This window comes from Nomascus leucogenys, chromosome 1a (assembly GCF_006542625.1).
Source record: "Nomascus leucogenys isolate Asia chromosome 1a, Asia_NLE_v1, whole genome shotgun sequence".
Classification (NCBI taxonomy): domain Eukaryota; kingdom Metazoa; phylum Chordata; class Mammalia; order Primates; family Hylobatidae; genus Nomascus; species Nomascus leucogenys.
In genome coordinates this window covers 45,698,765-45,712,658 of record NC_044381.1, presented here as the reverse complement: position 1 = coordinate 45,712,658, position 13,894 = coordinate 45,698,765, and the positions used below count along the sequence as shown (strand labels likewise).

The 13,894-nt window shown below is 47.4% G+C and overlaps 1 protein-coding gene across 5 annotated transcripts in view; it reads left to right on the top strand.

Moving 5' to 3' along the window:
• Positions 1-10,688: 10,688 nt before the first annotated feature.
• SPIN1 (spindlin 1) overlaps positions 10,689-13,894 on the top strand; it is a 91,096-nt gene continuing 87,890 nt past the window's right edge. For 2 of the 5 annotated variants that reach the window (XR_004029089.1, XM_030808406.1), the window contains exon 1: positions 10,689-10,901. The gene's annotated coding sequence lies outside the window, so the exon portion shown is untranslated. Of the gene's footprint in view, positions 10,902-11,565; positions 11,783-11,823; positions 11,945-13,894 lie in introns of those variants that run through there. The other 3 variants (XM_030808659.1, XM_030808539.1, XM_030808577.1) reach the window with 3 other exon arrangements.

Sequence of the window (13,894 nt, the reverse complement as noted above, 5' to 3'; positions counted from 1 at the left end):
CCTGCTGTTTCTCTCCTCAAGTCCTTCATTCAGTAAACATTTCCTGAGCACCATGTGATGTCTTCCCGCTCCCTGACCCCGTGATGTGTAAATGTTCTTGTGGATACACCCTTTGTGCCCCCTCCAGAGGCTAATGAATGATGATATATGCTGAACCAGGGAATGGAAGGGCTGTTCTGGTTTTCTTTTCTTTCTTTTTTTTTTTTAACACGGAGTTTTGCTCTTGTCACCCAGGCTGGAGTGCAATGGCGCGATCTTGGCTCACCGCAACCTCCGCCTTCTGGGTTCAAGCGATTCTCCTGCCTCAGCCTCCTGAGTAGCTGGGATTACAGGCATGCGCCACCACACCCGGCGAATTTTCTATTTTTAGTAGAGATGGGGTTTCTCCATGTTGGTCAGGGTGGTCTCAAACTCCCGACCTCAGGTGATCCGCCCGCCTCAACCTCCCAAAGTGCTGGGATTACAGGTGTGAGCCACCGTGCCTGGCCTCTGTTTTTTTTTTTATACAGACAGGGACAGTTGTTTGAGAGAAGCCTGGAAGGGCATGGCACTACCATTTGTGATTTTGCTGAGGCTCCAGGAGCATGGCATCAAGCCACAGTATAAATGAGTATGGAGAGGGGGTACCTTCCAAGAGACACAGTTCCTGGGTTCTCTTTGCCCCTTGTAGTCCCACAGCTGCCTGGCTTCCAGCGGACAGTGGCAGGCTAGTTTGGGGAAGAAAAAAATATTTTCTCTCAACCCTCTCTGAGTTCTTTGCTGAGATGGACTGCTAGAACAAAATACAGATTAACAAGAGAAAAGCAAACAAGTTTATTAACATGACTACCTTATAAATACAAGGGAGATAACTCAGAGAAATGAGACAATCTCAAGAGTAGATCTCGAAGAGGCAGCTTCAGACTTTTGTACCATCATTCCCTGATACAAATGATGAAAGGCGTGGGCCAGACCACCCTCATCCTCTGCGAGGACTACCTGGCCAAGAGGTGCAGGGTAAACAAAAGCCAGGTTTGTGATGCAGATTGAGCTTGTGCTTTTTGCATTAGTAAGAGTTTCCAAGGCCGTGAATGGTGGCTCATGCCTGTAATCCCAGTACTTTGGGAGGCCGAGGCGGGCGGATGACCTGAGGTCTGGAGTTTGAGATCAGCCTGACCAACATGGAGAAACCCTGTCTCTACTTAAAAAAAAAAACAAAACACAAAATTAACCGGGCGTGGTGGTGCATGCCTGTAATCCCAGCTACTCGGGAGGCTGAGGCAGGAGAATTACTTGAACCCAGGAGGCGGAGGTTGCGGTGAGCCCAGATCGTGCCATTACACTCCAGCCTGGGCAAAAAGGGCGAAACTCGGTCTCAATAAAATAAAATAAAAGGATAACTGTTGACCGTTTTCAGAGCTTCTCCTGTGTCTGCTGTTTCCCAAAATCACCAGTTGAAAGTAATCCTTTGTCGGCCGGGCACGGTGGCTCACGCTTGTAATCCCAGCACTTTGGGAGGCCGAGGCGGGCGGATCATGAGGTCAGGAGATCGAGACCACGGTGAAACCCCGTCTCTACTAAAAATACAAAAAATTAGCCGGGCATAGTGGGGGGCGCCTGTAGTCCCAGCTACTCGGAGAGGCTGAGGCAGGAGAATGGCGTGAACCCAGGAGGCGGAGCTTGCAGTGAGCCGAGATTGCGCCACTGCACTCCAGCCTGGGTGACAGAGCGAGACTCCGTCTCAAAAAAAAAAAAAAAAAAAGAAAGTAATCCTTTGTCAAAGAGGCATATTTGGAATGGCAATATACTGGTCTCCTACAGACATGTTTTGGGGTGGCGTGCGCTGAACTCCACCATTGGCTCCCTCGCCCTTTAATAGGAATGTAAATAACATTTATAGGAGGCCATTGATTTCCACTGAGCTCCTGTGCCAGCTCCAACAGACCAAAGCAAGATGGAGTCCCTCCTGCTAAAGTTTGATGTCACCAAACTAAAACTAAGTTAGCTGACCTGAGAAATCAGGAGAGAGAGAGATGAAAATCAAATTCCCAAACAGACCAGTTTTAGCTGGCTTGATAAGGGAGTCTCCTCTGCTTTAACCCTTATAAGGAAAGCAACTTTGAACGTACTAATTTGCTTTTTGTTCTTTGTTTCTGCTTTCTTCATCCTTTAACCTAAGGATTAAGCTCTGATTTTTTTTTTATCTTGCCCAAATTCCTATCTAAGGGGTCTGGGGAATCATAGCCTACAAATCATATCAGATGGGTTTTATTTAACCCTGTATATCGTGACTTACTTTCCAATCTGACTCTGGCATAACAAGGAAGAAAATCAAAATATTTTACCCCAAATCATGTTTCTCTGCCATATCTTGAAATGGCCCTGCCAAGCCATGTCTTATGGGAAACATTCACATTCTACAGAGAATCCCCTTTCCCCCTTTTGTTTATTCATTTATTTATTTATTTTTTACCTTCCTTCCTTTTCAGATCCAGGAGATAATCAACTAAGAGCCAGGCACTCTTTTTGGTCCAGTAAGAAACATTTTACAACCTGCTCTCTCTGAAGTCTACTATCTGAGAGCTTCCTCTGCACAATAAAACTTGGTCTCCACAATCCTTTATCTTAACCTGAACATTTCCTTTCTATTGATCCCAGGTCTTCAGATAAACTCGACCAATTGTCAACCAGAAACTGTTTAAAGTTACCTATGGCCTGGAAGCCCCCTCTTTGAGTTGTCCCGTCTTTCAGAACCAAACCAATGTATTTCTTAAACGTATTTGATTGATGTCTCATGCCTCCCTAAAATATATAAAATCAAGCTGTGCCCCAACCACCTTGGGCACATGTTCTCAGTGTTATAAATAAAGTTTCGGTGCTGCAAAAGAAATAGCACTCGAATATAAAATTTTCTTTTAATTATCAGCAAGACAAGGTACTTCTATAGAAGGGCGTGCCCTCACAGATGGAGCAATGGTGAGCACACACTTGGACAAGGGAGGGGAAGGGGTTCTTATTCCTGATCCCTGCTGCTGTGTCATTCCCCTATTGGCTAGGGTTAGACAGCATAGGCTAAACTAATTCCGACTGGCTAATTTAAAGAGAGTGACAGTGTGAGTGGTTTGGCGGGAAAAATGGTTATCACAGAGCAGGTAATCAGAATGAGTCAGGGTGGAGCAGGTAATCGGAATGAATCAGGGTGGAGCAGGTAATCGGAATGAGTCAGAGTGGAGTAGGTAATCCGAATGAGTCAGGGTGGAGTAGGTAATGGAACAAGGTTGATTTATGAAGAAGTTAATTTTGTAAAAATACACAATTCTCCGGGTGTGGTGGCGCGTGCCTGTAATCCCAGCTATTCCGGAGGCTGAGGCAGGAGAATCACTTGATCAAAAGGCTGATTTATGAGGAAGTTAATTTTAAAAGTAGAAGGCAAAGAATTGAACATACTGACATATTGTTTGAAAAGAAATTTAGAACTCATATCTAACATCAGGACCACCTGAGGGCTGTGTCATGGGCCATGGTCACTCATATTTGGCTCAGAATAAATCTCTTAAAGGTTTATTCTCAACATATCCATCCAAAATACTCACTGCCCACACTAGGGAGATGAGCTCTCAAAACCTCTTCTTGTTCTGAGGGCTGCATGATTAGTGAATTGTTCTTTGGTCAAATAAACTCTGTTAAACTTATCTTGTTTGAGATTTTTCTTTATCAGGAAGAAGCTTTGGTGTGGAGTCCAGTAGTCTGAGGCTTCCTGAGAAGTAAACTAAACAGGTACCCACCATTCAAGACTCACACTCTAGCAAGGTGTTGGGACAGTGGAAGAAAGGGTCAGAGGATGGGGGCTGGGCCTAGGACTGGGTGTGGCTCCTCCACAGACCACCTGGGTTTGTTTTTTTAAAACCAATTACTTCCCATGGAAGAATAACTTCTGTATTGAAGTTGTAGCGTGAACATGGGGAAGCCATCCACAGGCTCTAAACCATCAATAAGCCCTGAGTCGGTATGGAACTTGCCCAAGCTGGTATGGAACTCCTGGGTTCAAGCAATCCTCCTGCCCAGGCCTCCCAAAGTGCTGGGATTACAGGCGTGAGCCACAGTGCCCACCCTTATAGTGTCTTTATTGACCCCCTGCTCTCACCAGACTTTTGTCTAGGCAGTGGATATACAGCAGAGAATAGCGCAAAGGATGTATGCTCTGGGAGCTTACAAGACTATGATAATGTGACAGAGGGCTAGAGGAGGGATGGAGCATGCTCCCACCCTTGCCAGCCTCCTGGAACCCAGGCGAGCAGGCAACACCCAGAGAGGCTCCCAGCAGGGCTGTGTGTGTTCAGTTTGTTTCTGACCCTGTCTCTCTTTGTGCTTTCCTTATTTGTTCCCCTCCTCTGGTCCTAATGCTGACCATCCAGGCAGGTGCTGGTGACTTCGGTTCTGACCAACAGCCAGGATGGACTCCACACTTCCTCATGTGGAGCCTGTATCAGTTGTGGCTCTCAGTCAGAGATCTGGCCCCAGTGCCTCATCACATCCAACACAGAAGAGCTGCCTGTGTCTCAGTGAGGTCACCATCTTATCAGGATTCACATGTTAGGTGTCTTGGTCTATTTTCTGTTGCTTGAAACTGGGTAATTTATAAAGAAAGGAAATTTCCTTTTTTTTTTTTTTTGAGATGGAGTTTCACTTTGTTGCCTAGGCTGGAGTGCAGTGGCATGATCTCGACTCACTGCAACCTCCACCTCCCAGGTTCGAGCGATTCTCGTGCCTCAGACTCCCAAATAGCTAGGACTACAAGCATGTGCCACCATGCCCAGATAATTTTTGTACTTTTAGTAGAGACAGGGTTTCGCCATGTTGGCCAGGCTAGTCTCAAACTCCTGACCTCAGGTGATCTGCCCTCCTTTGCCTCCCAAAGTGCTGGGATTATAGGCATGAGCCAGCATGCCCGGCCACAAGGGAAATTTATTTCTTACAGTTATGGAGGCTGGGAAGTCCAAGCTCAAGAGGGCCTCCTTGCTAGTGGGGACTCTGCAGAGTCCTGAGGCTGTGCAGGGCATCACATGGAGAGAGGCTGAGTGAGCTCACTTGCTGGCTCAGGTCTCTCTTCCTCTTATAAAACCATCAGTTCCACTTTCATAATAACCCATTAATCCACTAATCCATGTATGGACTATACCTCTTAAAAGCCCCACCTCTCAATATTGCCACATTGGGGACTGAATTTCAACATGAGTTTGGAGGAGATAAACATTCAAACCATAGCATTTAGAGCTGCCTAATCAGCACATCCATAAATCTATAGCCATGAGTGTGAGTGGGAGAACCAGCATGAACCTCAATCATATTAAGGGCCAACATGTTACTATTCACTCAATGGGAGAACCTGAGCAGTCCTAGCTGGATGACTGCTGCCTGACCCATCTGCGTATGACACAGGCAACCACTGGGGAGACAGCATCCTTTCCTAAAGGTGTATCTTGAAGCTCACCCACCTAGAGGTTGAGCCAATCAAATAATTATCCATGTGCTTGGGCTATATATTGGATACTGCATACTTTTCGCTGTGTTGAATAATTCTATAATAAATATACTAATTTGAAAAGGATCCCTAGGGTCAGTTTCCAATTATTACATCAATGCCAGTGGGATGAACATATCAAGGTTCACCGTAGATATAACCACCCCTCATGCCTTTGGTATCTCTTCCTTCTTCCACTCCAAATCACAAGTATATTCATCCTTGGGGCAGAAATCCTCCCAAGTAGGAGCCCAGGAACCCAGAGTTAAAAGAGATATACATCTAGTATAGGCCAAGGCTTTTATTTATTTATTTATTTACTTATTTATTTATTTTTGAGATGGAGTTTCGCTCTTGTTGCCCAGGCTGGAGTGCAGTGGCGCAATCTCGGCTCACTGCAACCTCTGCCTCCCAGGTTCAAGCGATTCTTCTGTCTCAGCCTCCCAAGTAGCTGGGATTACAGGTGCCCACCACCAAGCCTGGCTAATTTTTTTGTATATTTTTAGTAGAGAAGTGGTTTCACCATGTTGGCCAGGCTGGTCTCGAACTCCTGACCTCAGGTGATCCACCCACCTCTGCCTCTCAAAATGTTGGGATTACAGGCATGAGCCACCGCTCCCAGCCGGCCAAGGTTTTTAACATGCCAATTTGTATTTAATAAGCTTGCTATAGGAGGAAAAATATATGTAGAACCTCTGATCCAATCTCTAGAAGTTGAGTATGATTGAGAAACTATAAAGAAATTAACTATATGCCAAGGTTGGTGGTGCATGCTTGTAGCCCCAGCTATTCAGGAAGGCAAGGTGAAAGATGGAGAGTTCAAGCCAGGCCTGGGCGAAATAGCAAGACTCCTTTTCCAAAATATAACAAAAGCAAAATAAAAGAAATTTGCTATATAGGTAAGTTTCTCAAAATATTTCATTAGCAAGTTAGAGGACAGCAGGAGCTGCCTGGCAAGTTGAATCAATGTGTCTTAGTATCCTAGAAATTAATAAATTAGCTTGAATTCTATTTTTCCAATTATTTCAAAAAGTTTGTTTTCTAGAAAAGTTGAAAAAAACTGCACAATGAACATACTTAGACTCATCACTTAGATCCACCAACTATTAACACTTTGTTACATTTGCTTTACCTCCATATAAAATACATCAGTCTCTGAGGCATTTATATGTCAGTTGTAGCCATCAGGTCTCTTGTCTAATGATTCAGCACTAACATCCTAAGAACTAGGGCATTCTTGTAAATAGCCACTGTCACACTGAAAAATCTAATGATGATACAATAATACTGTCTAATATATAGTCCGTATATAACTACAAAGTTCCCCAGTTGTCTCTCAAATCTGTCTCACAGCTTTTTTGCCTTCAATGCAGTGCTGCATCAGGAGTCACTTGATGGACCGACCCAGTTGTGTTATTTGTCTGGACCAATTCCCTAGCTTGACTTTTTGAAGAGTGCAGTGCAGGGAAATTGTTTTGCTGAATGTCTTCCAACCTGGATTTTTCTTATTTTTTTTGCCAACTTTGATTAGCTTCACTTAAACATTTTTGGCAGCTATACATGGGTAATATAAAAACCCATTTGTGACATTCTAATGAGCTAATTAGCAAGGCCTTAGATGCAGTTGAGATGTGTACCACTCTAGAGTGTGACCTTTTCTGATACAGGGCTGGGTGACATTACTGGACTGTGCATTCTTTTTTTTTTTATTTTTATTTATTTATTTTTTTGAGACGGAGTCTCACTTTGTTGCCCAGGCTGGAGTGCAGTGGTGCAATCTTGGCTCACTGTAACCCCTGCCTCCTGGGTTCAAACGATTCTCCTGCCTCAGCCTCCTAAATAGCTCAGATTACTGGTGCCTGCCACGACGGCTGGCTAATTTTTATATTTTTAGTAGAAATGGGGGTTTCACCATGTTGGCCAGGCTGGTCTAGAACTCCTGACCTCAAGTGATCTGCCTGCCTCAGCCTCCCAAAGTGCTGGGATTACAGGCGTGAGCCATTGCACCTGGCCAGCCTTTTTTTAATTTAAAAAAATTTTATTTATTTATTGTAGAGTTGGGGTCTTGCTATGTTGCCCAGGCTGGTCCTGAACTCCTGGGCTCAAGCCATCCTCCCACCTTGGCCTCCCAAAGTGCCAGGATTACAGGCATGAGCCACAACCGTGTGTATTTTTTTTTTTTTTTGAGATGGAGTTTGACTCTGTCACCCAGGCTGGAGTGCAGTGGCACAATCTCGACTCACTGCAACCCCTGCCTCCTGGGTTCAAGCGATTCTCCTGCCTCAGCCTCTGGAGCAGCTGGGATTACAGGCGCGCACCACCACGCCTCGCTAATTTTTGTATTTTTAGCAGAGACGGGGTTTCACTGTGTTGGCCAGGATGGTCTCAAACTCCTGACCTCAAGTGATCCACTTGCCTCGGCCTCCCAAAGTGCTGGGATTACAGGTGAGAGCCACTGTTCTCAAAAAAAGAAAAGAAAAAAAGAAAAAAAAGCCGGGTGCGGTGGTTCACGCCTGTAATCCCAGCACTTTGGGAGACCGAGGCAGGCGGATCACGAGGTCAGGAGATCGAGACCATCTTGGCTAACACGGTGAAACCCTGTCTCTACTAAAAATACAAAAAATTAGCCAGGCGCAGTGGCAGGCGCCTGTAGTCCCAGCTACTCGGGAGGCTGAGGCAGGAGAATGGCGTGAGCCCGGGACGCGGAGCTTGCAGTGAGCCGAGAGAGCGCCATTGCAGTCCAGCCTGGGCGAAAGAGCGAGACTCCGTCTCAAAAAAAGAAAAACAAAAAAGAAAAAAAAAAAAGAGAGCCACTGTTCTTGGCCTTTTTAAATTTTTTTTTTTTTTTTGGCAGAGATCACTCTTGTTGCCCAGGCTGGAGTGCAGTGGCACGATCTCGGCTCACTGCAACCTCCATCTCCTGGGTTCAAGCGATTCTCCTGCCTCAGCCTCGCAAGTAGCTGGGATTACAGGCATGCGCCACCATGCCCGGCTAATTTTCTATTTTTTTAGTAGAGACAGGGTTTCTCCATATTGGTCAGGCTGGTCTCAAACTCCCGACCACAGGTGATCTGTCCACCTTGGCCTCCCAAAGTGCTGGGATTACAGGCATGGGCCACTGCGCCCGGCTGGCCTTTTTAGAATTTTAAAAAATTTTATTTATTTTAGAGTTAGGGTCTTGCTATGTTGCCCAGGCTGGTTTCGAACTCCTGGGCTCAAGCCATCCTCCAGCCTCAGCCTCCCAAAGTGTTGGGATTACAGGTGTAAGCCACAGTCCTGTGTATTCTCAATAGCTCCCAATGTGATCATCACTAGTGGCAAATTTTAAATCAGGGGTTGGGGGATGGAGATGGAGGTGGGGCCACATATTTAACTTTGAAGATGTTTTCTGTGAATTTTGGAGGACTGTGTGTGCTACTGGCATCTAGTGGGTGGAGGCCAGGGATGCTGTCAAACGTCCTACAAAGCATGGAACAGACCCCACATGAAAGGATTATCCCATCCCAAAAGCCAACAGTGCTGAGGTGGAGAAACCCAGGGATCTCACCAATGAGATGAAATCTTCCAACCAGCAGACTTCTTGGCACCTACCTTCTTTCCATCCCTCTTTGTTTCTGAGATGACCCCACTATATATAAGACATTAAACAGGGCAGGCGCGGTGGCTCACGCCTGTAATCCTAGCACTTTAGGAGGCCGAGGCCAATGGATTGCTTGAGGCCAGGAGTTTGAGACCGGCCTGGCCAACATGGCAAAACCCCATCTCTACTAAAAATATTTTTAAAAATTAGCTGGACATGGTGGTGCACGCCTGTAATCCCAGCTACTCGGGAGGCTGAAATGTGAGGATTGCTTGAACCCAGGAAGTGGAGGTTGCAGTGGGCTGAGATCATGCCACTGCACTGTAGCCTGGGGAACACAGTGAGACTCCGTCTAAAAAAACAAAAAAGACATTAAATACACAAATGAAAGTGAGTAATTTCTCAACACTTGGGAACTTGTAAGTACAGCGATACACTTTTATATCTCAGTTTTGAAATTAGCCCTCTAGTTGGCCTGTGAACGTCCCATGCCTGCCAAGTGTGTCATCTGAGACAAGCACTTCAATTTGTTTGAGCAGGCATCTATCAATCTTATTTGTTAGAAAAGGTGCCAGTGAAACCCCAAAGAGTATTGCTAACTAATAACGGTGCTGCAGTTTAGAGTGTTCAAGGTGCTTTCCAGTAACATGTTCTGAAATTTGATCTGACAACGCTTTGGGAGGCGGTTTATTACGATGAGGCTGCGCTGTCGCACTCGAGGAACCGGGTCAGTGACCTGCTCCAGGACACGGGGCTGGCGGGGAGGGGAGAGCGCCTGAACTCAGCCTCCAAGTCCCGCACTCGACTCTGCATGAGTAAAAACTATTCTTGATCCTACCTCCCTTCTCCTGCAAACAAGCAACAAAATGCTGAAAAGGCATCTTAACTGAAACGGAAGTCAAATGAATTCGCGTGCGATCATGGGAATTTTTGGCTCCTAACCTTGAGAGTAGAGCTCGGTGAGTTCCATTTGTGGTGGGGTAGTGGAAACAGGTTTCTGGGCTTGCAGAAGCCACATCCCGTCCCCACACAACCTAGGCCAGGCCAGGTATTTGTAGGTGAGGCTCCGGGGCTCCAGCTAACCTGAGCTACCTGGGCTGGGCTTTGTGCGGGGAGTCAGCAAGCCGGGTGAGCGGGCGACGATGCCGGCCTCTACGCAGTGCGGTGGTGAAGACGTCTCTTCCAGGGAGTCACAGGAAGCAAATCCATCCTTTTAAAGGGCTCGCGTCCCGCGGCCCTGAACCGGCGCGCTGGAGCAGTAATGCGACGTTCTCCGAGGTTCAAGGCTCACGGCCCAGCCCTGTGATCCAGTTTCCTCAGTCTTCGCGGTGTGCACCACTCAGGACGACTTGCGGCTTACGTCCCAGGACAAAGGGGGCTTGTCCTTTCTTCAACGTCCTACTGCGCAAAAACCAAGCCCTTCTCAGGCTCCCTGCCTTCCGGGAAAGCTGCGCCCCCTCAGAATCCTGTACTCCGCGCGCCTGCCGCCGCCCGTTCCCTGCGCGCACCTGGCAGTCCCCGGCTCGAGCCCCGCCCTGCCGCCAGCCAGGTGAGAGGGGCCAGGCCCCGCCCCCGCCGGCCCCGCCCCGCCCCACTGCGCCTGCGCAGTCGGCCGTCGGCGCCAGGCGCCGGGGCGGCGCGGCCGTCGCAGTTCGGCGGGCGCAGTGCGCGTGCGCCCTGACTGCTGGGGGGCGGGCGGCGTCCGCGGCGAGGGAGCGGGGGCGGGGAGGCGCCGTCTGGCTCGGGCTGGGGCCGGCGGGAGCGCGAACGAGCGACGGCGGAACCCGTGGGCCTGTGGACTGCAGCCTCAGCGGCCAGCAGGTGAGGCCCGCGCAGGGCGGACGTGGATCGTGAGGGGGTGCGGGCTGCAGGCGCGCCAGCGGTGCGGCGGCCTGCCCGGGGGCGCAGGTGAGCGCGGCCCGCGCGGGGCCCGGCGGAGCATTGTCCAGCGGGCGGCGCCCGCACAGCGCCCCCTGCCGGCCGGGCCGCGGCGGGGACCCGGGCGGGGCGGGCCTGGGCCTCGGGGCGGGCGCGCGCTCCTTTGTTCGCCGGCCCCCACTCCTCCGTCCCCCCATCCCCGCCGCCCCCCGCCAACATGGCCGCCACCCTCCCGTTCCCAGTTCCCCGGCCGCCGCCGGCCCCTTAGCGCGCGCTTTGTTTGGAGCCGGGCGGGGAGGCCCGCGGGCAGGGGGCGGCGGCGCTGCGCAGTCGGGCGCGGGGAGGGGGCGCTGCGCCAGAATGCAGGCTGGGAGGGGGAACGTTGCATAATCCCGGGCCGGGGGCGGGGCGGGGCGGGGGGAGGGGCGGGACCCCGGCGCGGCGGGTCGGGTCACCCCGGGGACACGGGCCTGCCCTGGGGCCACCCCTCCCAGGCCCGGGGGATGGTCGCGGACCTTGCAAGTTGCAGGCTCCGCGCATCGCGGGTTTCCGCGGCGCCGGAACGCCCACCGGCCAGTCCTCGCGCCCGCGCAGCCCCTTTCCTGATGCGCCGTCTCCTCGCCGCCCTCCGTGGGGGCGCGGCGAACGGGTTGCGTGCTCTGGAGAGAGACAGGCACTTTTCCTCTCCATCGTGAGTGACCTTGGATGTATTCGTGAAGGAATGTGTTGAAATGAATTGTGCGATGCGGGAACTGCGCAGCGCCTCGGGTTTGGCTTTCTCGAGCATCTTATTGCATTGATTGTGCGTTCTCGATTTTACAGAGGTTCGTTTTGAGTAATGGCTTCAGTAATGTCATCGTATACGCATTTCAAAGTTTGTTTATGCAATTGTTTTTACATTTATTCTCTTTTTACTTATAATTTTTGAATCAGATTTTGTGTTTTGGAGAGATTTTCCGTACGTGGTGGAAGTGTTTTCACTCTTGGTAAATATGGATTGTTTGGCTATTTTATCACGTTAATCACAAAACAATACCAGGAACATTTAAATGCCTTAAAGGATTTCACTGTACATGACTTGTGCCAAAGACGACATACGTACCAAAACGCGAATACCTGTCTAACTTTGTTTCTATTGGAATTTTCTGGAAGGAATTCTATGCAATCCGAAAGGATTGATGGAGGATACAGTAATTGCTTTCTACATCGCTTTTGTTAAGCAGTGAAAATTAAACTTGGAGATTTATACCTGGATATATATACTGAGTTTTTTAACACTCTTTTGAAGTGAAATTTTGGAAAGGGCAGGCGAAATGAGGCTTCTTCCAACCTTCCCACTCTCCCCCCTCAGCTTTAGTTAAAAGGCAAACACCAAAATATTGTAGTAGCTGGTAATTTACAGAACGTTCGTTATCAGATTTGATAATTATGTATTAAGGTTGTAAAGTGTGTGTATGCCAGAATTATAGGTAGTAGATCGTAGATTCTTACGAAAAATAGAGTTTCTTTATAATCTTTTGAGTAGCGAAATGGTTATTTTTACAATGGTTATGAATTGGGTCAAGGCAAAAGGGCCAGTATATGTCTTCAGTCATCTTTTTATGCCTGAAATCCAGGAAACAGTGAAAATGGATGTTCCCTGGAACAGCCATTGCGATGCCATATGTTGGTCATTGGTGTCCTTACGGTGTATCTCAGATAATTGTGTGTCTCCCTTACTTGTGAACTGAGGGGTCACAATGTTGATGTGCCTGATGTGTGCCCCTCTGCATTTCGTGGGTAGTGTCTCAAATTTGGCTATCATATTGATGAGAGTTATTAATTGGTTTTAACTGCCAGAAATTTAGGTGGTTTTCACTTCTAGTGACTTACCTGATTGCACATAGTTACAGCGTTACTGGTTGCACTCCTTAATTGCTAGCATCTTTTTTCTAGTATATTCGATATACATTCTTTTGGTTTATCCTTTAAAATATTTGCTGAGAAAGCATTTAAATGTTAATGCTGTATTTATATTTGTTGGATGCTTAATTCAATGTGTCTTCTTTCTCTTTCCATGAATAAAAAGAAATTGGAAGAAGAGAATCAACTATTTCGTGCAAGTATTTTGTTCAGTTTAGAAGATATTATGGTATTGTGCAAACAATAGTCTGGAGTTAGACATAGAGTCACAATGGCCTTCCAAGTCAGAACAATCTGGGTTGAAATTGACTCCTTACTGGTCCAAAGCCACATAACTGATTCATCATGCAGCCTTTTTAAAAAAAAATTTTTTTTTTTAAAGATGCTCAAATATGTCAGTTTTATTTTCTCTATACACACATTTGTTACTGAAAATTGCAAAAATAGCACATTGAAGGTCCTCTTATTGGAGTTCACATTTTTGAAAACCAGAAAATTTAATAATTATGCTCTTGCCAAACTACCCAATGTTTTCTTTATATTCTTGCCCCACAAGTTGCTTTACTTCAATTCTTGGGTTGGGCTTCATCTCACTGACTTCAGGCTTCTAACACACATAGGACACTTAGAACCTACTGGCTCTTTGGGTCACATCAGAGAGGAGAGCTAAAGTATGTTGAAGTTACTCAAATACATTCAAGCTACATAGCTCTCATAAATTATTGGTATCATGGTAGAAATGAAAATATACCCCAAAAAATCACAGAACTGTTTATCAAAATTATTGGTATACAGGCTGTTCTAACATAGAGTAGCTTTCTCAACCTAATACATAAAATTACCAGCAAGAAGAAAAAGTCCAAGAATGACAGTTTATGGTTGAATTGGCTTGGTGTCATGATTCCCTGTTCTAGCATTCTCAGGTTATCTATGATAACAGAAACTGCAGCCACATTTGAATGGTTCCCTTCCTGATTCATTCTGAACTCTCCCTTTGGCCCGGTGTCTACTAGTTTTTCAAGCCAAGAACATCT